We start from the raw sequence: 11682 nt of genomic DNA on the forward strand, positions 1-11682 counted from the left end.
GAGTGTCTGATCATGGATCAGAACCTCCAAAAACAAAACAAAACAAAACAAAACAAAACAAAACAAAACAAAACAATAACAACAAAAAGCAAGCCAGAATAACTCTTTTTGGTTTATGGTTTAACCGTCTCAGGTACTTTGTGACAGTGATGGAGCCTTGAAAAACGAACCCTCACTATCGGCCCTTCCCCATGACACCCTCCAGCATTTCTCATGGCCTCTGCTTCAGTTCTTGCCTCTAGTTCCTGGCTTTTGTCTTTCCCTGATGATTGAGTGTTCACAAATAAGCCCTTTCCTCTCCCTAGTTGGTTTGGGTTGGTGTTTTAGCACAGGGGAAGAAAGCAAAGTAGATTAGCTTGTAATCCCAGTGCTGAGTCGAGAGGCAGAGATGGGGTGCTCCCCAGAGCTCCCTGGCCCTCTGGCTAGCTGAACCAGCGAGCGTTAGCTTCCGTGACAGGTGTTCTGTAGCTGGCTGAGATTGGACCTGTACTGACCTGATTGGGAAGTTGTGGTTCCCTCTGAATATGAAAGCCTGTCTGAGGGATTCTATGGCTGTCAAGAGACACTATGACCACAGCAACTCTTACTAAACAAAACTCTTATAAACTGGGGGTGTCTTCCAGTTCAGAGGTTTAGTCCATTGTCGTCAGGGTGTGAAGCATGGTGGAATGTAAGCAGGCATGGTGTTAGGGAGGTAGCTGACTGAGAGTTCTACATCTGGATCCCCAGGCAGCAGGAAGAGAGTGTAGTCTGGCTTGAACATTTGAAATCTCAAAGCCCACCCTAGTGACACACTTCCTCCTACAAGGCCACATCTCCTGATAGTCCCTATGAGCCTGTGGGAGCCACATTCATTCAAACCATCACAGAGCCTGTGTACCTCAGTTATCTATGGTTGTCATAACAACCTATTTCTATGCCTTAGAAGTACCGCCTCTCCAGAAACCAGTGGTTTAAACCTTGTCATTCCCTTTGTCTATGCATCTGATGGCTAGAGACTGGCTGTCTGGACTGTTCTCATCTGGGCTGGTTTCACCCACGTGACTAACAGTGGCCTGGTTATGGACTGAGCACGCTCAGGAAATTTTTAAAACACATCGCATTTATTATCTCTCTCTGTGTGCAAATGCACAGGTAGGTGAGAGTGACAGTGTGTGTGTGTGTGTGTGTGTAGGTCAGAGGACAACATTGTGGAATTGGTTCTTTCTTTCCACTTTTATGTGGGTCCCAGGGATCAAACCTCCAGAACTGCCTCTCTGACTCGCTCAACTTAAAGATGCTAATGCCATGTCAGGGTAGCAGTCATTCACGCTTGCCCTGTCTACCGGGATGCACCAAATCGCTTTACTTCTGGTTAACCACAGAAAGGAGCAAGGAGCCGGTGATTCCGTTCATGGGTCCTTTCAACAGTCTTGGAAAATTAATAATATAATAATGATGGTCATTTGCCTTTAATACTCTTGGGCAAGAGATAAAGAAAGAAAATGAGCTCAGAGGCTCACATTCCCTGACTTACATTCATCTTTGGCAGAGCATTTTAGGGATTAGCTTTGAGGGCCACAGTGTGTACAGTGCTCAGCATATTGGCTCTTCCCTTATACAAACAGGAGGGAGAACCTCCCTTTACTTCTCTTTTGCTGGGAAGAGGAAGAACATGCCTGTCTTAGTTATATGGGGGCAGGCATATGTAATGTTAAGTTGAATACCATATTTGTAACATGTGTGGCAGATAGCTTGAACACAGCCATAAGTTCACGCTAGAAGGCACCCAATATTAATATCATTGTTCTAAACCACTTTATTTTTTATTTTAGTTGTATATTGTACTGGCTAGTTTTGTGTCAACTTGACACAGCTGGAGTTACCACAGAGAAAGGAGCTTCAGTTGAGGAAATGCCTCCACGAGATCCAGCTGTAAGGCATTTTCTCAATTAGTGATCAAGGGGGAAAGGCCCCTTGTGGGTGGGACCATCTCTGGGCTGGTAGTCTTGGTTCGATAAGAGAGCAGGCTGAACAAGCCAGGGGAAGCAAGCCAGTAAGGAACATCCCTCCCTGGCCTCTGCATCAGCTCCTGCTTCCTGACCTGCTTGAGTTCCTGTCCTGACTTCCTTTGGTGATGAACAGCAGTGTGGAAGTGTAAGCTGAATAAACCCTTTCCTCCCCAACTTGCTTCTTGGTCATGATGTTTGTGCAGGAATAGAAACCCTGACTAAGACAATATGTATGTACACGAGCATTTTTGCACATGAGTGCAGGTGCCTACAAAAGCCAGAGGCATCCAGTTCCCTCTGAACTGGACTTACAAGCAGTTGTGAGCCACCTGCTGTGGGCGCTGAGAACCGAACTTTGTCCTCTGGAAGTCCTGAGTGCACCCTTACCCATGAGGCAGACATCCCACCAGCCTTGTATAACTCTTCTAACCCACGAAGAGACACTATTTTTATGACTTAAAGCATTTTCCCAATTTAATCTATTTAAACCTCCTTTCCTTATTTATACTATTTCAATGTCGCTCTCTGCAGCTGAGTTGGTTGGTGATTTTTATTCATTGCTGTTAGGGACAGAGATGGTAGTGTTTCCTCTGCGATGCCGGTCCAAGACTGCTCCTTGGGGAAATGGAACTGTCATTAATTGCTAAATACATAAGAGGCTGCATAAAGAACAAGTGTGTTGCATAAAAACACACCCCCACCCCTCAATGGATTTGCTTCAAATCCATTTAGGAAAGATAATCAGGGAGAGTGTTTTTGAGATTTTATTTTAATTTTAGTGAGCTTGTGGTAAGACCATTAAAAACATTTGGCTATAGAGCTTTGAGACGAACACATTCCGTCTGCCTCTTCTAGCAGGTTCTTTAATGTAATCCTGGCTCTGTAATTTTGAGGCAGAAAGCAATGTCTAAACTGAAGTTGCTTTATACTGGCTTTGCAGACTCCGTCTGTGCTGAGTCTCGACAGCTGCCCTTCCTCATCCTTGACTGATATGCCCGTGAGCCCCGTCGGTCAGGTGCTGACAGAAGAATGGGAGTCAATGAGCATGTGTTTCATTTTGCAGGGAAATCTGAGTTTCCTATTACAAAATGACAGTCACGTGTTTTAAGTTAAGCAGGCTGAGAAGAAAGAGTCCCACTTTCCTGGTTTCTTTAGTGCCACCAACTATCTCTTGACCTCTCTACCTGCACCTCTGAATGTTAAGTAGAAATTGTGTTTATGTTGTTGTCTGATCTAGGCTTTCTTGAAAATTTAAATATTGTATTCAGTACAGGTTTTAAAGAATTGATTTTGATCTTGGTGTGGTGGTTCATGCCTTTAATCTCAGCACTCAGAAGGGAGAGGTTGGGGTTTGAGCTCAGCCTAGTCTATATAGTAAGTTCCATGCTAGCCAGAGCTAAAAAAAATTTTAAATTTCTGTATTAATAAATGATATTGCATTGAATCTGTGTATGCTGGTACAAGCCTGTAACCCCAGCACTGGGGAAGTGGAGTCAGGGGACTGGGGAGTTCAAGACCAGCCTCAGCTATATAGTGAGTTTCAAGTGTTGTCTGAGGTGACTGTCTCAAAGACCCAACCAACCGACAAAGTAGTCAACCGCAAGCAGACCAACCCCCCAAGCTACTTTAGAGGGTCATTTATATGGATGGCTGATTTTCCAGCATCCTCTTCTACCAGAGATCAATTCCTCACTTATGCTGTGCTTGTTCTGATCCTGGTAAGCAATGCAATGTTAAATTCTGCACCAGGTATCCTCCACAATTACAGCTTTCCATGAAGACTCTGGCTCTATGAGACCTCTTAAATTCGGGAACTGGCATGGCTAGCTGTTGTTTCATTATAAAATGCATTCAAGCTTATTATCCTAAACAATTGTATGTAGCTCCCAATTCTGTGGTTTGGCGTTGATCAGTCGGCTGGCTGGTTATCCTGGTCTCAGCTGGTCTTGTTTGTCTGTGGCTAGGAGGTAGCTTGGCTGAACTTGGCTAACAAGGTCAGGATGGAAGTGAACAAATCAGGCACTGGGACATCAAAGAAAGCTTCGTGTTTGGAAAGCTCATTCTGAGTATGAGGATGAAACAGAGGAAGGCTTATATGAGTGCTCTGTATATTTGAGCGAAAAATCTTTAGGGTTTGGCTAAAGAATTGGCACTGGTAAGTTAAGGAGCGGCCATGACTGGACTTCATTAATAAAGTCATTTGTGTGATTCAGGAGCACATTTGGAATTTCATTGTCAGATTTCTGTAGTGTTCTTTAGCCCTCTGATGTCCCCTAAATGTCCTGATGGTAGCACTTTGATAATAGCAAGCCACTTCTTTTGTATGGTGTCTGAATAATCTACGATATACGGCAGTTATGAATAACGCTCCTGCCAGTATTTTTGCCTGTGTATTTTGGTGGGTATGTTTGCATTTCTCTCTGCTGCTATCCTATCCGCACCCCTCAGGTGGAACTGCTACATCAAACAGCCGGTCTCTGCTTAATTTTGTAGATTCTGCCGCATCTATCCCCCCCCCCCCCCTCGAGCAGTTGCAGAGCTTTGGGTATGATAAAGACTCACTGGCTCTGGATGAATGGCACCCAGCTGGGGGCGGGCACTATTCATAGGCCCACCCTGACAGGTGGGGGCTGGGTGTTTGAATAGTGTGTCTTGTACTGGTTCCTTCCTGTTTGCTATCTGTACTCCCTTTGCCATGATATCTGGCCTCATGTCAGGCCCAAAGAAAAGCAGTATGCTCAGCAGACCCTGGAGCTGAACGGTAGAGACAGTGAGCCCGAGCAAACCTGGCCTTTCCCCAAGTTGGCTTGGTCAGAGATTTTGTTACAGACGTTCAAAGCCTAGCCAGCATAGCCATTGTACCAGTTCACTGACCCCTTAGACAGCTTCATGACTGTGATACTATGTGAAATTAAGAAACTTAATCCTACCTATTGTGGCGCTCTCTCTCTCAATCTGTTTTTTTTTTTTTTTTTTTTTTTTTTTTTTTTTTGAGATAGAGTTTCTCTATGTAGCCCTGGCTGTCCTGGAAATTGCCCTATAAACCAGGCTAGCCTTGAACTCACAGAGATGTGCTTGCCCCTGCCTCCTGAGTGCCGGGGTTAAAGGCCCACACCGCCATCACCACCACCTGGTTGAAAAGCTTGTCTTTGGAGATCATTACACAAAACAGCAACCAATCAATGAGGAGCTGCGAAGTCCAGTCCCAGAGAGTACATCTACAAAACACTCCCTAAGTGTAGCTAAGGCTGGGGGAACACAGCAGAAGAGAGGATGGAAAGACAGAGCCAGAGAATCAGGGAGTTTGCCCGCCATGAAACTGTATCTCCTAGAAACCAGAAGCTACATCCACAAAGTCTCACCAACATGAGTGCCTAAATATGATCTGAAAGGGACAACACCAATAGACCTGCCTAGGTGGATGGAGAAAAGCCCATACGGGCTCAGCTCTACACAAGGAACCACAGGCAACGGGAGGAGTAACCTTCCCCAGGGAAGAGCGCAGCAATGGGTTATCCAATACCAAATGGTCAGCCATGAAAACTACGTGCAAGTAACATTATTATACAGACTGAGCGGGATATATCCAGGAATGTGCGCGCGCGCGCGCGCGCGCGCACACACACACACACACACACACACACACACACACACACACGCATACATTGAGTAACAACAAAAAAGAGACCATGAATTGGAAACAGAGTATATGGGCAGGCTTGGAGGGAGGGAAGAAGTGTAGTTACATTGTAATCTCAGAAAGAATCCGTTGCCTTTAAATGGTCTTTGACACCAGCATATGACGCCCCCTGCTGGTTTCCTTGGCCTCATTTCCTTCCACTCTTTCACCTGTCCTTCCTCTGACTGTAGCCTAGACTGGTCTTGAACTCTTGGTCCTCCTGTTTCAGTCCCTCAAGAGGTGTAGAGCTGTGCAGTAGCATGCTTAGCTCCGCTGGCTCATTTGAGAGACGGGAGTCCCAATGAATAATACAGTGTGCAGCATAGCAAGGCTCGGTTTCTTCAGTACTCTTGTGATTTTTCCCGTTTGGCAAGAACATGATCTGAGAGTTACCTGCTGAAAAGATGTATGTGCAGTAGAGTGTTGTTCTCCACAGAGAGAGGGCCTTCCTTACCCTTGTTAGGATTTTACCCCTGTTTAATGTTTCTCTGATTTCTCTTGGGCTCTGGCACCTTCCGCTCTGTTTTGAACATGCTCGAACCTGCAGAAGGTTCCATGTGCACTTGACATTACAGATTCTGATTCCGATGTTGTTTAGAGGTATGTTCATTCTGGGTCTGTAAGTCCACTGTTTATGTTCTGGTTCACCTAGCCATTGGTGAGACTGGAGGACTGAAATCCCGGAATAATAATATATTGTTAAATATTCCTGTCTTATGTTATATCAAGGTGGATAACACACATGTACACACACATACATGCACACATATTTATCTAATATATATGCATGTATGTCTCTATATATCCATATCTAGATCCATATCTTTATCATTCTTGGTAGGCAATCCTGGCTAGCCTGCTGCTTGCTATGTAGTTCCACAAACCCTGGACTCTTAGCCATTTTTCTGCCTTGGTTTTCAGAGTGACAGGATTATAGGTACTTGCCATCATGGCTGGCTCATTTCAATTCTTTTGAAATTTAATTAATTTTTTTTAATGTGCATGGGTGTTTTGATGACATGTATGCCTACGTACTACGTGTGTACCTGGTGCCCATGATACCCTGGGACTGGAGTTGCAGCCAGTTGTGAGCTACCATGTAGGGGTTGGGAATTGAATCCAGGTCCTCTAGAAGAACAGCCAGTATGCTCTTAACCACTGAGCCATCACTCTGTCCTGGGTATCTATGCAGTTCTAATTGTTTTGTCTCGATGACCTGATACTTTTATCACTACAAGGAGTCCTGAGTGACTTCTGGCAGTCTTGAGCTTGGGCTTGAAGTCTATCTTATCTGATAGAAATATGGCCACCCTGTTCTCTTGCATCCCACTCGCATGGAATACTTTTCTCTCTATCTTTCCTTTCAACCAAAGCTGTCCTGAAATCTAAAGTGAGTCTCTTGTACACGCTATGTAATTGAATCTGCTTTTGGTTTATTTAGCTGCCCTATGTCTTTTGTTTGCAGAGGATAATCCACTTAGGTTTAAAGTAATTATTGACAGGGAGGAATCCCTGTTGTCTGACACGCTGGTTTCAGTCTGTCATGCGGTTCTTCTGCACTCCCCGGTCTCTCCTGTCACAGCTTTCTCTCAGCGTTTTTCATGTTGATATGCTTGGCTTCCTCTTCCAGGATGTCTACAGTCATTTCCATGGTTCCCACAGGGCAGCCAGAGAATAGCACGTAGAGATAAGAGTCCAGTTTAGGAGGGCAACAGCTTCACTAGCGTAGGAAACTGTTCGAGTCCTGTCCCCTCCACGTTATTGGCACTGATCTCCATTTATATCTGTTTATATTACCTACCCTGCAACGCCATCTGTTTTAGGCTTTAGTACTTTTGTCTTTTACCTTTTATTGTAAAGTTAAGTGATTTAATTTTAGCAGTGATTACTGCTATGGCAGTACCATCATCTTTTAAACATTTCTGATTGCACATGGAGTCAGAGGACAGCGTGGGAGCTGGCTTTTTTCTTCTACCATGGGAGTCCCAGGGACTGAACTCAGGTGGACAGGTTTGAAGGCCACGGTAGAACAAAGCTCTTTGTGGTTTCTTCTACCAGTATCTGGCCTACCTTCCTGTTTGATTTGTTATTTAACTCTCTTTTATTTCAGTTGGAAGGTGCTCTCCAGCATGTCTCACAAGTAGGGGAAGTGGAGACGAAGCCCCTTGTCTTCTACATTCTTTTGAAAGACAGTACACATTTTCCCCCTTATATCTTTAATACTACTTGAAGCAATTCGTCTCCTCCCACACCCCTGGGAGGATCCACCATCCCTGGATGTTCTGCAATACCAGGTCAATGGGTGTAGAGAGCAGAGCCAGTTTCTAGTCTATTGATAAGCTCCACAAGTCATTTAATATGTGGTCTTCAGATGGGGGACCCAGCGTTAAAGTGATAAGAACGGATCATGCCCTTGATCTTAGTAAGAAGGCTAAGAAGTGATCTTTAAAACTAACCATCATTGCATGTGTTGATTTTGTGTATACGTGTATGGGAGGCACGTGTCTGCCACAGCACATGTATGGAGGCCAGAGGACAACTTTTGGGAGTCGGCTTTCTCTTTCCACCATTTGGCTCCCTGGGATCCGACTCAGGTCCTGAGGTTTGGCAACAAGTACCTTTATCTGCTGGCCACCCTTAGCCCAACACTCCCCCAACTGCTTTTATTTGAGACAGAGTCTCAGGCATTAGAGTTTGACCTCCAATTTGCTATGTAGGTGAGGATGGCCTTGAATTTCCTATCCTCACGGTTTGGTTTTCCAAGTGCTGGAGTTAGAGCAATAGAGGCACCAAAGCCACTTTAGAAGATAAGATCTGCAGTCCGTGCTATTTTATAGTGACCTCTCATTTATGATAGTTGCATCTTCCCTGACTTCCAAACCTTCCCCTGAGATTTCAATGTGCAGCTCTAAACCGGTCTAGAACTTGCCATACAGCCTGGGCTGGCCGAAGTTTCTCCAAGCTTAGGTGACTTGCAGGTCTATGCTGGGGAGGACCTGCTCCTTAGTACACTGAGTCCAGTGTGCTTCTCATCTAGAAACACAGACACATCCAAAACAGTGTTTAGCAACATATGTAGTACCCTGTGACCTACTCAAGTCAATGTGGTTATTACTAACTATTATTAACTAACTAACTAACTAACTTAGATAGTTAATATCGTTAACCACCATGGTACTGTGCTCAGATATTTATTTTTCTCCTTTCTTGATCTTTTATTCTTGAATTTTTCGAGTTATCAATGCAATGACATCTCTAAGCTACTTGGGGTTTTCTAGTTGTCTATTATATTATTGACCAAGTTTATCTTTTCTCAAACTGGATACATTTTACGTATTTTATTTTATGTGTCTAGTGTGTATGTATGGGCTTGCATGTATCAAGGTGCAAGAATTGGTTTTCTACCTCCCCTGGGGATTCAACTCAGTCTTGGGCTCATTTCCTCACGTGCCAGTGTGGGTGAGGCTTCTTTCCCCAGATGCTGATGAAGTTCAGGAATGATTTCAAGTGTGTCACTATAAAGTGTTTCTAAAATATGGTTTGATGTATTTTTATATCTTGATGATATATTCTAGTCTTGATGTTTTATTATTAATTTTATTTCTACATCATTTCTATTTTTGTCTTAATTAGTTTCTCTCTTTTCAATAATGGCTTTATTGAGATCATGTTAGCATACCATAAAATTTATACGCCATAAAATTGTAAAGTGTGTGACTCGATGTTTAATATATTCAGAGTCGAGCAGCCAGCACTGATATCTAATTTCATGACTAAAAAAACAAACGTTTTTTATGTATTTTCTAACTGTGTGTATGTATGTATGTATGTATGTATGTATGTATGCATGTGTCTTTGGGTATGTGCATGTTCGTGCAGGTTCCTGTGCACACCACAAGTGGGCATCAGATCCTCTGAAGTGGGAGTTACATCCTGTGGCGAGAAGCCAGATGCAGGTGCTGGTAAATAAACTTGGGTCCTCTGCAAAAGCAGTATTTGTTCCTAACCACTGGGCTACCTCTCCAGCCATGTCAGGATTGCTTAGTTTTGGTCTAAAAGAAACTACTATTTAGCAGCTAGGGACACTGCATATTCCTTGACTTAACCCTACGGTGTTTATGTCCCCAAGTTTGGTCATAACATTTTATCTAAGTTGATTAATTCAGAGTGTAGTGTCTATGCCTACAGTCTTTCTGTCCTCAGCATCTCACGCTGTCAAATGATCCATCGTAAGGGGATCAAAAATTCTGCTTTCCCACTGGCCATTGGCATAAGCTGGGCATTTCCACACTTTTGAATATTGTACTGCTATGAATATTCATATGCAAGTGTTTGTGTTCGTATGCACTTTAATCCTTTTTTGTATATACCTACAGGTAGGACTGCTGGGCCATTTGTTAGCTCTAAGTTTACAGAATGAACTGTTTTGTGAATACATACCCATGACCAGCTTTGTGTGAAGGCCTCAACTCCCCATAAACTTGTTATACCTCACCCACTTGCTGGGTGTGAAGTCTTACTTATTTACTTATTTATTTATTGAGTAGTTTTTATAGCTCTTTCCTGATATGGTGTTGGGCACCCTTTCATGTGATTGCTGGCAAGCTTAATGTCTTTGGAGAAAATTCATCCCATATTTAAAATTTAGAAATGATTTGACTTTTTATAAGGTATAAGAGTTCTTAAATACTCAGTATGAGCCCCTTACCCCCTGCATTATTTATCAACCAGTGCTTCGTTTCGTCCATTTCCTTTTCACCCTTCTCGACGGTGCCTTTGGAAGGCACATGCTCCTGAGGTCAACTCTCCTCTGCTTGTGTTGTCTTTTGCCAGTTTTGATTTCGGTGTTCTATCTAGGAAGTCGTTGCCCAATGCGTGATCATGAATTTTTAAAACGCTCATATTTTTAAAACGTTAAAACTGTCACTATCGTAGGTAGAGCTATCATCCATTTTGATCAAGTTTTTGCATATGGTGTGAGAAAGGGTTCAGAATCTACATCTATATCTATATCAACTATATATTTAGCATATGGATGCCTAGGTCACTTGTTGAAAAGAATATTCATTTTCCTGACATCTCCTGTGAATCAAGTCATCATAAGTGCAGGGGTTGATTTCTGGACTTCGGAGGCCGCTTTATTGATCTGGCTGTCATCTTGCAGGATGGTTTCTTTGCTTTTTGTCTTTATCAATCTTATGTGTGTAATATGATTTCTTTGGATTTATCCTGTTTGGTATTCATAGGCTCCTTATGTTTGTGACCTCATGTTCTCAGTGCTTTGGAAGATTGCCTCCATTGTTTATTCGTGTTCGGCTGTTGTCTCATGTATGTCGTCATGATTAAGTCATAGTTCTTGAGTAGGGCTAACCGCCGCCCCCCACTCACTCACACTCACACATACGAACACACATGCACCCTTATATGCATGTAAATACTCATGCATGACACACACATACATGTGAACATCAATGTACCTGCACACATATAATATAGATAACAGAGATGAGTTTGATAGTATCTAGAGAATGTTCTTTTGCAGTGTGATGTAAGGCCATATTTATATAGTTCTCAGCTGTACTACGTAGTTTGTTTAAATAGCTCTTTACTGATGAAATATTGTGCAAACACGACACCTTTCTTTGGAGTACACTTTTTCCTTGTTCTGCCCCTTTCTGCTTCTTGGTAGCTCATGCCCATCTTTTCTAAGTGCAAACACAAATCCATTAAAAAACAAACAACTCAAACAAAACAAAACAAACCCTCCCTCAGAAAGATTTACTCTCTTCCTTGTTGCTTCTGTAAACCCCTCCTTGGGCAGTTATTACCACGGGTTGTGAGCTTTTGTATGCCTGTCTATATATTTTTCTTCCCAGTGTGAACGGACATCTTATGATCAAGGGTCATGCTTGAGTTATTTTTGTCTGCCAGTTGCCTAGCTAGAGTTTTTTTTTTTTTTTAAACCAGTAAACACTCAATAAAGACTGAATAAATAAATAAGCCATTCCCCCA

The 11682-nt window shown here is 43.0% G+C and overlaps 1 non-coding gene across 1 annotated transcript; it reads right to left on the reverse strand.

The window, feature by feature from the left end:
• Window positions 1-7927: 7927 nt before the first annotated feature.
• Window positions 7928-8113, reverse strand: LOC115031451 (U2 spliceosomal RNA). Its single transcript, XR_003837074.1, has one exon. It is a non-coding gene; the product is annotated as a U2 spliceosomal RNA (small nuclear RNA).
• Window positions 8114-11682: the final 3569 nt, after the last annotated feature.

The sequence above is a fragment of the Mus caroli genome, unplaced genomic scaffold (genome assembly GCF_978045245.1).
Source record: "Mus caroli unplaced genomic scaffold, Mus_caroli_1 scaffold_7, whole genome shotgun sequence".
In the NCBI taxonomy this organism is placed as follows: domain Eukaryota; kingdom Metazoa; phylum Chordata; class Mammalia; order Rodentia; family Muridae; genus Mus; species Mus caroli.